The sequence below is a fragment of the Chanodichthys erythropterus genome, chromosome 9 (genome assembly GCF_024489055.1).
Source record: "Chanodichthys erythropterus isolate Z2021 chromosome 9, ASM2448905v1, whole genome shotgun sequence".
Taxonomy (NCBI): Eukaryota; Metazoa; Chordata; class Actinopteri; order Cypriniformes; family Xenocyprididae; genus Chanodichthys; species Chanodichthys erythropterus.
In genome coordinates, this window is record NC_090229.1 from 28,993,803 (window position 1) to 29,007,753 (window position 13,951).

At 37.0% G+C, this 13,951-nt stretch overlaps 1 pseudogene; it reads left to right on the forward strand.

Moving 5' to 3' along the window:
- The first annotated feature begins 3,454 nt into the window (after window positions 1–3,454).
- LOC137026471 (phosphatidate cytidylyltransferase 2-like) lies at window positions 3,455–13,547 on the forward strand (annotated as a pseudogene).
- Window positions 13,548–13,951: the final 404 nt, after the last annotated feature.

The window sequence follows — 13,951 nt, forward strand, 5'->3', positions numbered from 1 at the left end:
GAAAAAAACTTGAAAATCAGTGTATGGCAATCAAAGCCTATATAATGAAAGTACATTATTCACAATATCCACAAAAGCATGGCTTAAAGTAGTAGTCCACTTCGGAATTAAAATTTCCTGAAAATTTACTCACCCCCGCGTCATCCAAGATGTTCATGTCTTTCTTTCAGAGCTAGTGCAAGACGAGCTTTTGTGGTTAAAGGTATATACATTTTTATTGATTTATTTTTTTATTTTTTAAAATAACAGATCGTTTTGCTAGATAAGACCCTTATTCCTCAGCTGGGATTGTGTAAAGCCTTTTGAAGCTACACTAAAACAGCAATTTGGACCTTCAAATTGATCCCTTTTGAAGTCCACTATATGAAGAAAAATCCTGGAATGTTTTCCTCAAAAACCCTAATTTTTTTTTCTGAAGAAAGAAAGACATGAACATCTTGGATGACGTTGGGGTGAGTAAATTGTCTGGAAATTTTAATTCTAAAGTGAACTAATCTGTTAAACATTTAAGAATGATGAAAAAGTATACAGATTTTCAATCCTCAGACATTTTGACTGAAAAATTGTCATCTCCTCTTTTGGCCCTGTCTCTCTTTTGCAGATGTCCTTTATTTGTATGTCCAGTGTGTTCCTCATGTATACAGACGCAAACACACAATTTAAATAATGATTAAATGCAAATCATCGTGGTGATCTTTGAAGGTGCTCTAAGTGATCCTGGCTGGATGTAACTTCCTGTTGACGTTCAAAGTGTTCTCAAACAAAACAGAGGCTAGCTAGACTCTCCTCCTCCTCCTCCTCCTCCTCCTCCTCCTCCGTGCTTCCTGAAACAGTCATGAATGCGCATTTAAAATCATTCTTGTCGGTTATTGGCTGGAGCATGTTTATTATGTTTTGTGGTCCAGGCTGCACCAGTTTGTTTTTATTGCCATTTTCGGAGCTTGTGGCGACTACAGAGACCGCGTTTTTTTTACAGTGTGTTCAGGGGACAGGCAGCTAGCGGATAGTGAGGAGATGTTTGCTGTATGCGACAAAAAATGCTTTGGCCTAAAAACGCGTGACATCACTTAGAGCACATTTAATGGTGGTTGAGCCTTTTTGTCTTTCTCCTTGCGAAGCTGTCGCTTTGTCTCTGCACATGGCGGAGTTCTGTTTCATGATGTGCTGAACCATCCTGCAAGGATTTCTTCCAGGAACTTCTGTCCAGTGCAATGTGTTCCTGCATCACTTCTTCTCTGCATGACGCAGAATGGTCAGGAATGTCTTCAAACATCTTAAAAAGATTTCTTGAAGGTGGTGTTTTGGGAGCCGTAGTCCAACTTCGGCACAGCAAGGTTTAGTTGTAGGTGAGAGTGGCCATGGTATTCTGACATCTGTAACACAAAGGTTACTTGTTGTAGGAACACTTGCAACACCTCTAGGCATTGTGTAAAGTTCATATATGCCTTCAGTTCTATTTGACAAGTGTTATAACATACTTTTATTCATACGGATTCATAAATAACAATTAATTTGGAAAAATGCCATAGTAAAATGCTCATAAAACCCCCAAAATGACTAACCCCATCCATGTTCTTTCAGAGCAGTTTCGCAGTCAACAAACAGCATACAGTGTAAGTTGATTTCAATAAATATTAGTATTTATTACAATGATTTTCAGTATATTGATATAAAATTTAAATTTGCATCAATAAATGCATCAATAAATCTCTAAATATGCAAACTTTAGACTAATGGGCATTGTTTTAAAGCACTGACAGGAGTCACACGACAGCTTTCACAATTAAATATGAATGTTTATTTCTTCTACATATAAAACACGTATTGTTTTGATTAAGCTATTGAAGTGTACTGGCAACTTGAAATAACATTTAATCACGGGCATTTCTAACGAAACAGTGGAGTAATTTTGAATATGGAGTATTTTTTTGTTTTTTGTTTTTTTTAATTCGTATGGTTTCTTAAGACTGAATTTAAAATATACAAAAATACATAGGCTAACTTCTTGCTCTTTTACTTCACGTCTTTTTTTTTTTTCTGCTGTCGCATGGCCTGATGCCTGAGCCGAAACATTAATTTAAAAAATGTAAACCATTAACTATTACAACAAAATCCTCACTCATCAAATGTTGAATCCGCATTCACATTTGCATGTTGTAAAAATATTTAAAGACAGTTAATTACCGTCAAGTTTACATTACACATAGATAGACTAATCCTCTGAGAGTAAGGGAGTCCCACACAATTTGCCTGCTGTAAAAAGCTGTCACACATCTAAGTTCATCGCGATCTCAATTTCCGTAATACTCAGTGAAACTGTTTAGACTGCACAACGAATCTCTAACACTGCATCATCTACATTTTGTTTACGTTATTCAACGCTACTAAAAACACGTTGTAAATAAAAACCTTTGACGCTCTTTAAAGTTACATCGCATAAATAATTTACAAAGCGAAAGACAATATTAGAACATAAATCTTACCTGAGGACTACTGAAATCGGCACCAATTTATAACAAAGCATTGATCCACCAAACAGACAGCGGTATGATGATTTTCCTAAATAAACGCAGACGCCCCGCCCATATTGCAAAACGGACCAATCAATCACATAGGAACTCACCAACAGCACTCTTGCATCATTGGAATGTCATTTAGAATGTGACGTCACAGTAATATGCTGTAGTACAGTAATATCACTTTGTTCAATCTGCATCACTTACAGTTAATTGCTCATTGTAGTTACTTTGCAGATCTTGCAGCTTCATACGTGGATTCTCACTTTGCGCATTTTGTTGCTAATTGCTCAGTAAAGTGTTCATTTGCACATCTGGCAGCTTACGGTAGTTACCACATTCAAAATGGTACTACTTACCTTACTGGGACTAACTGCTTTACTTCTGAGAGAAAGGAGAGAAGTCAAGAACACAAACTCAGGTCAAGATGAAAAAGTTGACCAGAGTGATCTACTACCCGTGGGTAGTACTGATGGTAGGCCTAATTTAAATAAATGTCCATGTTATGAGAATATGTAACACTTTGATTACTAGTGTCTACATTTTTATGTTTTGGAAGGGCCACAGTCAAAGTCTGTAACTTAATTTGCCACAGAACAATCAATGTATATGCACAATTAAAAACTGAATTTTACTACAGAATTCAACTTAACATAGGGACCTAACTATTTTTAGTGGAAAACAAGAATGTGTCCAGTGAGAATGCCATAATTTATAGCAAGCTTAGCTGCAGTATTTATTTATATAGTTATGTTGATGTCATTACCCTCTTTAGGTCAAACTTCTCAGCATACTAACTTACCAGTAATCCAGAAGTCCTCCCTACTGTGGAAGAACCCATCAGTCCCCCTAAAATTGATGATGATGACGCCTTTTATGATTTTGTTGGTGATGCATCTGAATGGAGTACTGAGGCTCTCCATGCTCTCAACAGTGTCATGTGCGAGTTTAATGTCAAATCAATCAACATCTCCCAGGTTCCAGTCTCTGCTGTGTCAGCAGACTGTAGAGTCAATGTCCCACAAGCTTTGATTAATCCAGCAGTGGACACTGTGGCATCTCAGTCAAGCCAGCTGAAGGATAATGAGGAAACAATAATGGGTGAGTTTGCTACCACAACCTTAACATAACTCAATACACTTTTGATACAAGATCTTTTTTTTTTTTCAACTCAGACACAGACCCATCAGGAGTTTGATGGTTTAAGGGTAGTTGATAACATGTAAATAATTACTATTATTATTATTTTTTTTACATTCAACAAGATTTCATTTCAATTTGTATGTATGTGTAAAGTGAAGTTGTTTTTTACACTGAGAAAAATATTTTTATTTCATAAATAGTTCTGTAATGTGACAAATTAATTTCTAAAAGCATAACTATCCAATGTAGTATCTCAATTAATGTATGAATAGATAAATATTGTTTTAGTTTTAGAAGTATGTCACTCTGCAGGACACCGCTTGACATTTCATGTTAACAACTCTTATTTTTCTTTGAACAGACATCAACAGTTGTAGCGATAAAATCAGCATTCAGCTAAGTAAAAGCAGCTTTGGAACCATTTATTCAGGGATTCGCTTGGATGATGGCCTAAAGGTGAGTTATTTTTTACTTAAATTATTTGTATAGTAAATTATTTTCCCTGTCTTATATTTGTATATTCTTATATGTACTATATGTCAACAATTTAAACACTTGAACCATAAGACATGCTCTACATCAGGTGTGTGCAATCACCATTATCTAGCAGAGTTTAGTTCTAGTTCTAATTAAACACACCCAAACAAGCTAATAAATGTCTTTAGGATCATTAAAAACTTCCAGGCAGGTGTGTTGGAGTGGCCCTCCAGGAGCAGGAATGGACACCCCTGCTCTACATGCTTAGAATTTAATTAAGGAAAATTGACATGTCTGTCTCCATCTAACCATCATAAGAATTGTCTTTCTTCTAGGAGGGTTATTCTGAACCTCTTCAATCGGAGCTGCAACATCAGCACTTTGAGGATAAGGAGAGAGATGGAGCCTCGGACAATGAGACTAAATCAGACTCTGAGGTTCCTGAAGTTCCCATTCCTGCTGATGACACACCAGAGGTTCTCAACAAAGTTCCCTCAGGCCTTTCCTTACGATTGAAGAACTGGTGGGAGAGATATGCATGGGAGATTCTCACTCCGGCTATGATCTCCTCCTTCTTCTTCATTATCATTGTAAATCTGGGTCCGATGGCTCTGATGATGATGATGGTGATGCCATGCTTTCTGATCAAGTGCTTCCATCAGATTATCACAACTGGTTACAGAGTGTATCACTGTTACCACATACCATGGTTCAGAACCATAAGCTTGTACTTCCTGCTGTGTGTGAGCTACTTCTTCTATGAGGAAAAGATCACAGATTATTTTTTCACTCTGGTGCAGAGGGAGGAGTCTGTACACATGCTCAGCAAATACCATCACTTCATTCCCTTTGCCCTGTACCTCGTAGGGTTCTGCATGGTTGTTTTGAGTCTGGTGAAGAAACTCAATCGCCTGCCATTCTGCATGTTCATCTGGACTCATTTGACCCTGCTGATTGTGGCGATTCACTCAGACTTAATCATTCAAAACCTTTTTGAGGAGATGATTTGGTTTATTGCGCCCATCTCCAGTATTATTTGTAACAACATAATCGATTGCATGTTTGGATTTATTCTCAGTCGCAGCCTTTAAGTTGTCTCTTAATAAGACATGGGAAAGGTTTATCGGCGGCTTCCTCTCCAGTGTTGTTGTGGCAAGCAGGACGAGGGTGAAAACCGTGAGAACGGGGTGAGGCCGGTGGCGTGACTGACACCATGTTAGCGCGAAGCCGGTGGAGTGATTGATGAGGAGCGCCACCTGTTGCTCCTGATGCTTCCATCTCCTTTTCTCTCACCTCGTCTGTCCATACCTCCAGGAGCTGCGGCTGCCGTGACAGATCCCCCTAGATGGGGGGAGTAGAGCGCAGTCTTGGGAGTACTCCCCAGCTTGTGAGGGGCAATGGGGGTAAGTGGCAAGCAGGACGATGGCGAGAGGGGCGTGAGAACGGAGAGAGGCCGGGTGTGTGATTGATGATGAGCACCACCTGCGTGCCACACCAGTCTAGAGTTTCTCATGGAGGAGCTCCTGATGCTTCCTTCTCCTTTTGTCCCACCTCGTCTGTCCTTACCCCCACTTTTACTTTTTTATGTTTTGTTGTTTGTTATTTTTATATGATTAAAAAGTTGTTGAATGTTCGCTGGTTCCCGCCTCCTCCTCCCCTGTTCTACGAACTGTGATACAGTTGTGTTGTAATACTACTGTTCTACATGGCTACAGTTTACTCCTACTCTGTGTGTCCATTGGAGTTAAAATAGCAACTCTCAACACTTCCACAGTGAACAGTGAGCCATCTGATCTCTTCCAGCTTCATGACTACAGCCTACCATCTGTACTGCAGACTATTATAGGCTGGACTATTATGAGGTACCAACTCTATAAAAGCAGAATTTTGGCAGTTTGCTGGTCTAGAGCAATTTCATTATTACTTTAATCACTGCAGTCAGTTATTACATTTCTTACAAGGTCATTTACAAAAAGAATACCTTTACGATCAATCCTGTATCGTTTTATCAACTCCCTGTCATCATTTCATAATATATGCTACATAACATAATACATATACATAACTCCAATACATTATATCTGTGTTGAAAAGTGTGTGGCCTCCTCTCTGCTGCCATATTGTTACTCCTAACTAGGTTAGGATACCTTAAATAAAACACTCTTAAATAAATTATGAGGGGAATTATTAAGGGAATTATACCAAATCATTTTGATGACAGACTTTCCAAAATATCTAAAACAACATTTGAGATGCTGTGCAATGAAACTGATATGCTGGTTAGTCCAGTTATATAATCACAACTAGGGCACAACTAAAACAAAAGCAAATATTAACAAGTATTGAAGGCTAAATAAAATAAATGAGTTGTAAGAAGAGATTTAAAAACTGATAAGGAAGGAGCTGCTCTAATGAAGGAGCTGGTCTCGTCCCCACCACCGAAAAGGCTCCATCTCCTCTGCGTTTTAGCCTTGAACAAGGGACTGAAAGTAAGTTAAGATTACCAGATCTTAAACTTCTGGAAGGGTTGTAGGGACACAGTAAATTGGACAGATTATTTTGGGCGAGGTTATTTAAAGGTGCCCTAGAATTAAAATTTGAATTTATCTTGGCATATAGTTAAATAACAAGAGTTCAGTACAGAAATGACATACAGTGAGTCTCAAACACCATTGTTTCCTCCTTCTTATATAAATCTCATTTGTTTAAAAGACCTCTGAAGAACAAGCGAATCTCAATATAACACCGACTGTTACGTAACAGTCGGGATCATTAATATGTATGACCCAAATATTTGCATATGCCAGCTCATGTTCAAGCCATTAGAAAAGGGCAGGCAGTATTAACGTCTGGATCTGTGCACAGCTGAATCATCAGACTAGGTAAGCAAGCAAGAACAATAGCGAAAAATGGCAGATGGAGCAATAATAACTGACATGATCTATGATATCATGATATTTTATGTGATATTTGTAAATTGCCTTTCTAGAGCACGTGATTTAAAGGGGCCACACAAGGAATCGGTGCATATATAATTATGGCCCAAAATGAGCAGGTAAAAAAATGAATAAAAAAAAGATCTATGGGGTTTTGAGCTGAAACTTCACAGACACATTCAGGGGACATCTTAGACTTATATTACATCTTTTAAAAAGACATTCTACGGCACCTTTAAGCATTTGTAGACAAATAAAAGAATTTTAAAATTGATCCTGAATTGAACTGGAAGCCAATGGGAGTGGCATGGTCATATTTATGACTATTCGTTAAAAATTTAGCTGCAGCATTTTGCACCAGTTGAAGACGAGCAACCTGGGTCTTTGAGATACGGTAGAGCAGAAAATTGCAGTAGTCCAACCGCGTAGTTATAAAAGCGTGGATAGCCATCTCAAGAGACTTTTCAGATAAAAAAATGCTTTATTTTAGCAAGTAAGCGAAACCTGCGTGAAGTTGGCCCCCCACCCAACGCAAAACGTCTGCAAAATAATCTCAATCGTTTGTGCTCTGTTTGTGCCGTAAAAATTCTCATTTGTGCTGCTTCGGTTTTTAATATATTAAAATAACTTTTATAGGTCATTCTCAGGTCACTCAGCCCCCCACATGCTCCAAATTCACCCAAAGTAGTCGCAATCATTTGTGCTTAGATTGTGCCATTAAAAGTTTTGTTTGTGCTGCTTTCGATTTTAAAATATTAGACTTTGAATCATAGGCGATGACGTCACTCAGCCCCCCACATGCTCCAAATTCGCCCAAAATAGTCTCTTTTGTTTGTGCTCCGTTTGTGCTGGTAAAAGTTTAGTTTGTGTTGCTTCGGTTTTTTTTTTTTGGTTTTTTTTTGCCTGTTAAAATAATATTTATAAAATCTCAGGTCACTCTGCCCCCCACTCCACATAGGCTATGCTTCAAATTCACCCTAGATAGTCTCGTTTGTTTGTGCTTCGTTTGTGCTGGTGAAATTTTCGTTTGTGCTGCTTCAGTTTTTAAAATATTAAAAGAATTGGCAATTCATTCTGAGGTCTCTCAGCCCCCCACAGGGATCTACCGGGGCACGGGGTGGCACCCTAAGAAAAAGCTTTGCCACCCCGTCTGCCACCCCAAAATTATCAGAGAATAAAATATAAATGTTAACAGTGTTTCAAGTACTACTGCTTTTCAGCAGCGGCGCTTCAATGTGATGACATAAAAAAGACAGCGTATTGCAAAATAATGACAAGAAAACACGTCTTTCAATAAGCTGCATGACGGTTGCACGCGCACGCAGAGCGAGCAGTGTAGTCAGCTTCATTAACAAGTGACTCTTATGAACCGGTTCTTTGGGAGTCAAAAACACAGCGCAGCCAAGTTCACTTACGAATTGTTTTCCATTTGTTCGTGAATCGGAAAATCACTGCTTCTCGGCTAACTCAGAAGTCCTCCAATTTTCGTATTTTTTTGCGAGCTGATTCACCGACCGCCGATCCACTTTCATCATGGATAAAGGTCTTTTTGCCATCCGACGAAACGAAACATGAAATCAATAAGAAGATCCCGATCACAGAAACTAGTTAGGTAAGAATCTAAATGTATTTTAGCTTTTCTCGATTGCTAACACATTATAAGTGATTCAGTTGGCACAGTTTCCAAAACCATTCCTTCAGTTCTCAAAACAAAGACACATTTCTCAAAATGTTTAACAATGACTACATTAGGTAGCAAAACTGATGACACTACAGTCAAAATCTGAGAGAGAGCTGAATGAATAATTTACAGGGGTTTTAAACACAGTACCAGTACTTCAGATGAGGGAAATTTCACTATACATGTACAGTAAAGTGTAGCACGTTGTACACCCTCAAACTTGTGATTGTCAACTTTCTCTGTAGCCATTTGTTATACTGTATTTTGCAGAACTGAGAAATGACTGTCTTGTGTCAGAAGACCAATACACTGATAGTACCGTATATACTGTAATAAAATTTGGCCAAATGTGCAGAGGATGCTGAATTTAGTTTTACTGTAATTGACAGTATACTGTATTGTGGTGCATACCAAGTTCATATCTACTGCCAGATCACTTTACAATAGTAAAATGAAAAAAAGAAAGAAAAAAAAAATCATTGCTGTGTTTTACTGTATCTGTAAATTTATTTTTGTATAGTGTAGTAGACAGTGAGCTGCAAAATAATTCCTGAATCCCAGTAAGATGTATTTTTGTTACAGTGTTATATGAATTGGTCTCACTAGTGTTCACTGGGCAGTGCAGTAGTCCGTGTATTTAAGTTTTGTGTATCAACTGAGGCAAAAGTTTGATTTTGTCAGACAAGAATACGTTTTTGACTAAAACATTTTATTTTGACCTGGAAGTTTGAGGTTTGTACAAGTTGGTGCATAGTTTTGAGATTGTGTTTATAGTTGTGAGAAAATGTTGAATTGTTTCATTTCAACTAGATTAAAAGTTTAAAAGACAAATTTATGCTGGCTTGTCATAAAGCCAACTTAAAGTCTGGTCAGTTAGGCCAGAATATAGATGTTCTGGGTGATTGCTAAAGTGTTGCTAGGTGGTTGCTAGGAGATTCTGGGTGGTTGCTAGGCTCTTGCTGCAATTGCTGGGGTGTTGCTAGAATATGTATGTAGTTGATAGGATGTTCTGGGTGAACACCAGGGCCGGGTCTAGGGGGGGGGGGCTAGGAGGGGCAATGCCCCCCCAGATTTCTCTTGTGCCCCTCCAACATCCCCAGGATACTAATTTTTTTGTGATAGCACTCAAAATGTAAAAAAATATATAAACACTAAATTAGTTTATACGCGAATTACTAGAAACATTGTGTGGTTGTATTTTTCTGGCGCGCCTCGCGGCGCGCATCCTTTTACAGTTCTCCCTCACAGACATGCTCAGCACTTCAGGTGCTCACTCACACCATGCTAGAATAGCCATAATTATAAGATTTCAACTTGTAAAAAGCATTTATGTCCTCATCCACATCCTTTTTCTAAGCAGTTTTCCAAGACACACCTTATCTGATCACTTCTCAAGACGGCCATTGATAATCACTTGAGCAGATGACATGCAGCTCCTTTATAAATGCACTCTAGTCAATATTTAAACGCGCACACACCGTTAATATATTGCTACACGATCATGGAACACTTGGAAATGTAGCTTGGAATTTTAAAAATGTGATTTCCAAGTCATGAAAAATCTTGAAAATTAATAAATTAAAAACTAAAAAAAAAAATATAGATGTAACTATTATAGTAAAATATAAAATAGTTTTGCTAAGTTATGTTCAGCTCTAAAATATTCTATCAGCATATTGTGCTGTTTGTTGAATAGTAGCCTATTATCTGATGTGATAACACCTTTCAGAATCTGCAAAATATCAATAATTTAAAAAAATAAATAAGTGAGATCAAAAATTGTTTTTTTTTTTTTTGTGGGCACTGCAACAAAAATGTATTATTATGAGATGTTTACATATAGTCCACAATATATAATAAAACACGAAAAAGGAAAGAATCATGCAACCAGGTCTTCTAATGGTTTAAATTTCTTCAATGAACCAAGTTGTCTTCTTCCACTTTTAAATTTTACCATTCTTAAAGATTTGGAGTAAATCCAAAATTCTTTCTGCAAAACAGAAAACAATGGCTTTGTTTTAAGGAACTTACAGTAAATTAATATAACATGAATATAACATTTTCCCAAAATGAAAATATTGTTCAGTAGACATTGAATGTGTTCATCTTCCATTATTATACCAAAAGTTATGTAATATTTAGAAAATAAAGTAATCAAATTAATTGTAATTTTAAGCCATTCGTATCTTAGACCAAAAGTCTCTAAACAGTCCAATTAAACAGTTGTACTAACTAAATAGTCAAAAAACAAATTTTTCAATTTCAGAATTATAGAAAGTACTTTTGTGATTAGCTAATATTAAATTTGAAGCGGTTATTAATCGGAAAAATCTGAAAAATGGAGGAAACCGCTTAGTAGTTAAAAGGGGGTAGGGGGATCATAAACCTATGAATCATAAATCATATTACGCTGCCCCACCAAGTTTTCGAAATGCCCCCCCAGTCACGCAATCCTAGAACCGGGCCTGGTGAACACACACAGACATTCCCTCTGTTAATAACAGAAAATTTTTTTTGTTGTTCTTCAACTTGCACTAAACATGTAATTTATGCCATCGAAGTAACCTGTGTAATATTAATAAAACTGCTCATCTCCTTTAGTGATACAAGGTCAGACTCATTTTAAATCTGTTGATGTTTTTCATATAGTGCCTTTACTTGGTGCCATGATGGATATTGAAATCTTATTTTTTTTGGTAATGCAATGTTTGTGAACACAATTGTGTATGTCAGGCCATAAATCTCCAAAAACTATGGGCACTTGTTTTGGTGTTGCCACCCCTCATAGACCTCATGCCACCCCTTTTGCCATCCTATAAATAATTTTCTAGATCCGCCCCTGCATGGTTACAAACAAAATGTTTAGTATATTTGTATAATAAATAACATTTATCTTTTGTCAACTGTCTGCGTTCTTATTTATCGGGGTGGGTGAGAACAAAACACGAAAAATACACGGCCTGTAAAATTTAAAGGGGCGTGGTTTTATTCGACCCCTCGTGATACGGTTTCCGCCGCGCAAATATCATTCAGTTATGATATCAGCTAATCAGTTTCAGCTAAAATGTGAATAGCCCTAATCATCAATATTCGACAATGGACATAAGAAGGTATATGCAGCGCATTTCAGACGTGAAGGAGGACACTAAAAGTGGGATTGAGAGTAAGCCTGACGAAGATGACAGCCATCAAAATGAAGCTGCATTTTTTGATGAGCGCCGACAATCAGAGCCAACACCCAGCACGAGCATCGGCCTGAACAGCCAGGCCCAAGCCCCGTCTCAACCCCAACCCCCTCCGTTGCTCTCCGATGACCTCGGAACAGAGAGCCTGGTCCAGGTCTGCCTGCAGTCGTACCCAGGTTGTGTGTTCAATGGCAGAAAACATTCATTCTGCAGTAGTTGGTTTAAAGGAAGGGAATGGCTGGAATATTCATGTTCCTCCGATTCAGCCCAGCTAACTGGGAACGTTTCCATAACTTTCACTAACGTTATGTAAAAGTTTTGTAAGTGTTAGAAAAAAACATTTCTAAAATAATGTTTCAGGAACATTCTTATAATGTTTTCATAGTTAAAATACATTCTCATAACATTGAGAGGAAACATTCTCAGAACAACATTGTTGGAACGTCTTTATCACGTTATTTGTACTTAACTGATGTTCTCATAATGTTGAACAAAAACTTTCTCATAACAACGTTCTTGAAACGTCTTTATCATGTTAACATACATTCTCATAACTTTGAGAGGAAACATTCTTAGAACAACATTGTTGGAACGTTCTTACCATGTTATTTGTACTTGACTGATGTTCTCGTAAAGTTGAGAGAAAGTTTTTAGGATAACATTCTCAGAACATCCTTTCAATGTTATTATTGTTTGCTGAATGTTTTCATAATGTTATCATAATATGTTGATTACAACATTTATAAAAAAACGTCCTTACATTTTAATCTGTACTTAATGAATGTTCTCATTATATAGAGAAAAGGTTGTGAGATCAACGTTCATAGAATGTCCATACAATATTATTTTTACTTAAAAACATTCTCATAACATTGAGAGAAAACGTTCTTAGAACAACATTGCCGTAGCATATTTATGATGTTATTATTATTTGCTAAATGTTTTTGAAATGTTAGCTGGATGTTCATCTAACATATTTTTTATTTTTTTAAATAGAACTGAAGAGAACATGAAGCCACAGTGTGACCTTCTCTCTGAATGTTCCCAGAACGTTCAGAGACAGTCACAATGTGTTCTTTTAAGGGTTGGTGGGACGTTATTTGGTGGACCTTCAGGAAACATTCAGGACATTCTGGGAATGTTTAGGGACTATTTCTATAGGACGTTCTGTTAACTTCCCAAATGTTCTCTTTGTAACATTCTTGTGCGACCATAAAATAACCAAAATAGAACATTGCCCTAAACTCATATCAGGAACGTTATTAAATGAACCAGGACCATGTGGCAATGTTCAATTAATGTCCAAAATATCCTCATTGTAACGTTCTTATGTAACCATAAAATTAATCAATTGGAATGTTCCCCTAAAGTCATATAAGGAACCTTATTATTAATATTTTTTTATTTATTTCGTTATACAGACAATAGTTTTGAGCAGTGTTTTTTAATCTCATCATGATTCAGCATATGATCCTCAACGGTGGTGACACTAAACAAAAATCTTTTTTGTGACTTTAGCTTGTTTTGTGATGTTTAGAGTTAATCTGTTTATCTTAAAATTTTGTCACCATTGTAGAGGATCATACGCAGAATCTTGATGTCTGTGTGAATCTGTATGATGCTGTTTGAATAGTTTCTGTCCAATGATAAAAACTTTCAAAATATCAAAGCATGGCAGGATTTTATCCATTATCGTATGACTACAACAACACAAAAGAAAATACAATATTCAGAGATCAGTGAATAAGGCCACTGTATGATGACATAATCATCAACAATGAGCAGCCAAATCCATATGATCAGACTTTTATTTTCTCACAATTTCTTTTGCAACAAATGAATTAAAAACACAATTACAATTGGAGAAAACATAGTCAAAATGTTAAGGGTCAGGAGCCCAATTAAAACAAGTGCTTACCTCCGTAATGGTGACATGACATTTATAAATTGATAAAACATCAACACCTCATTAAGAAGATGTGTATGAAAGAAACAAAGTCAGAGTGGTTTGTA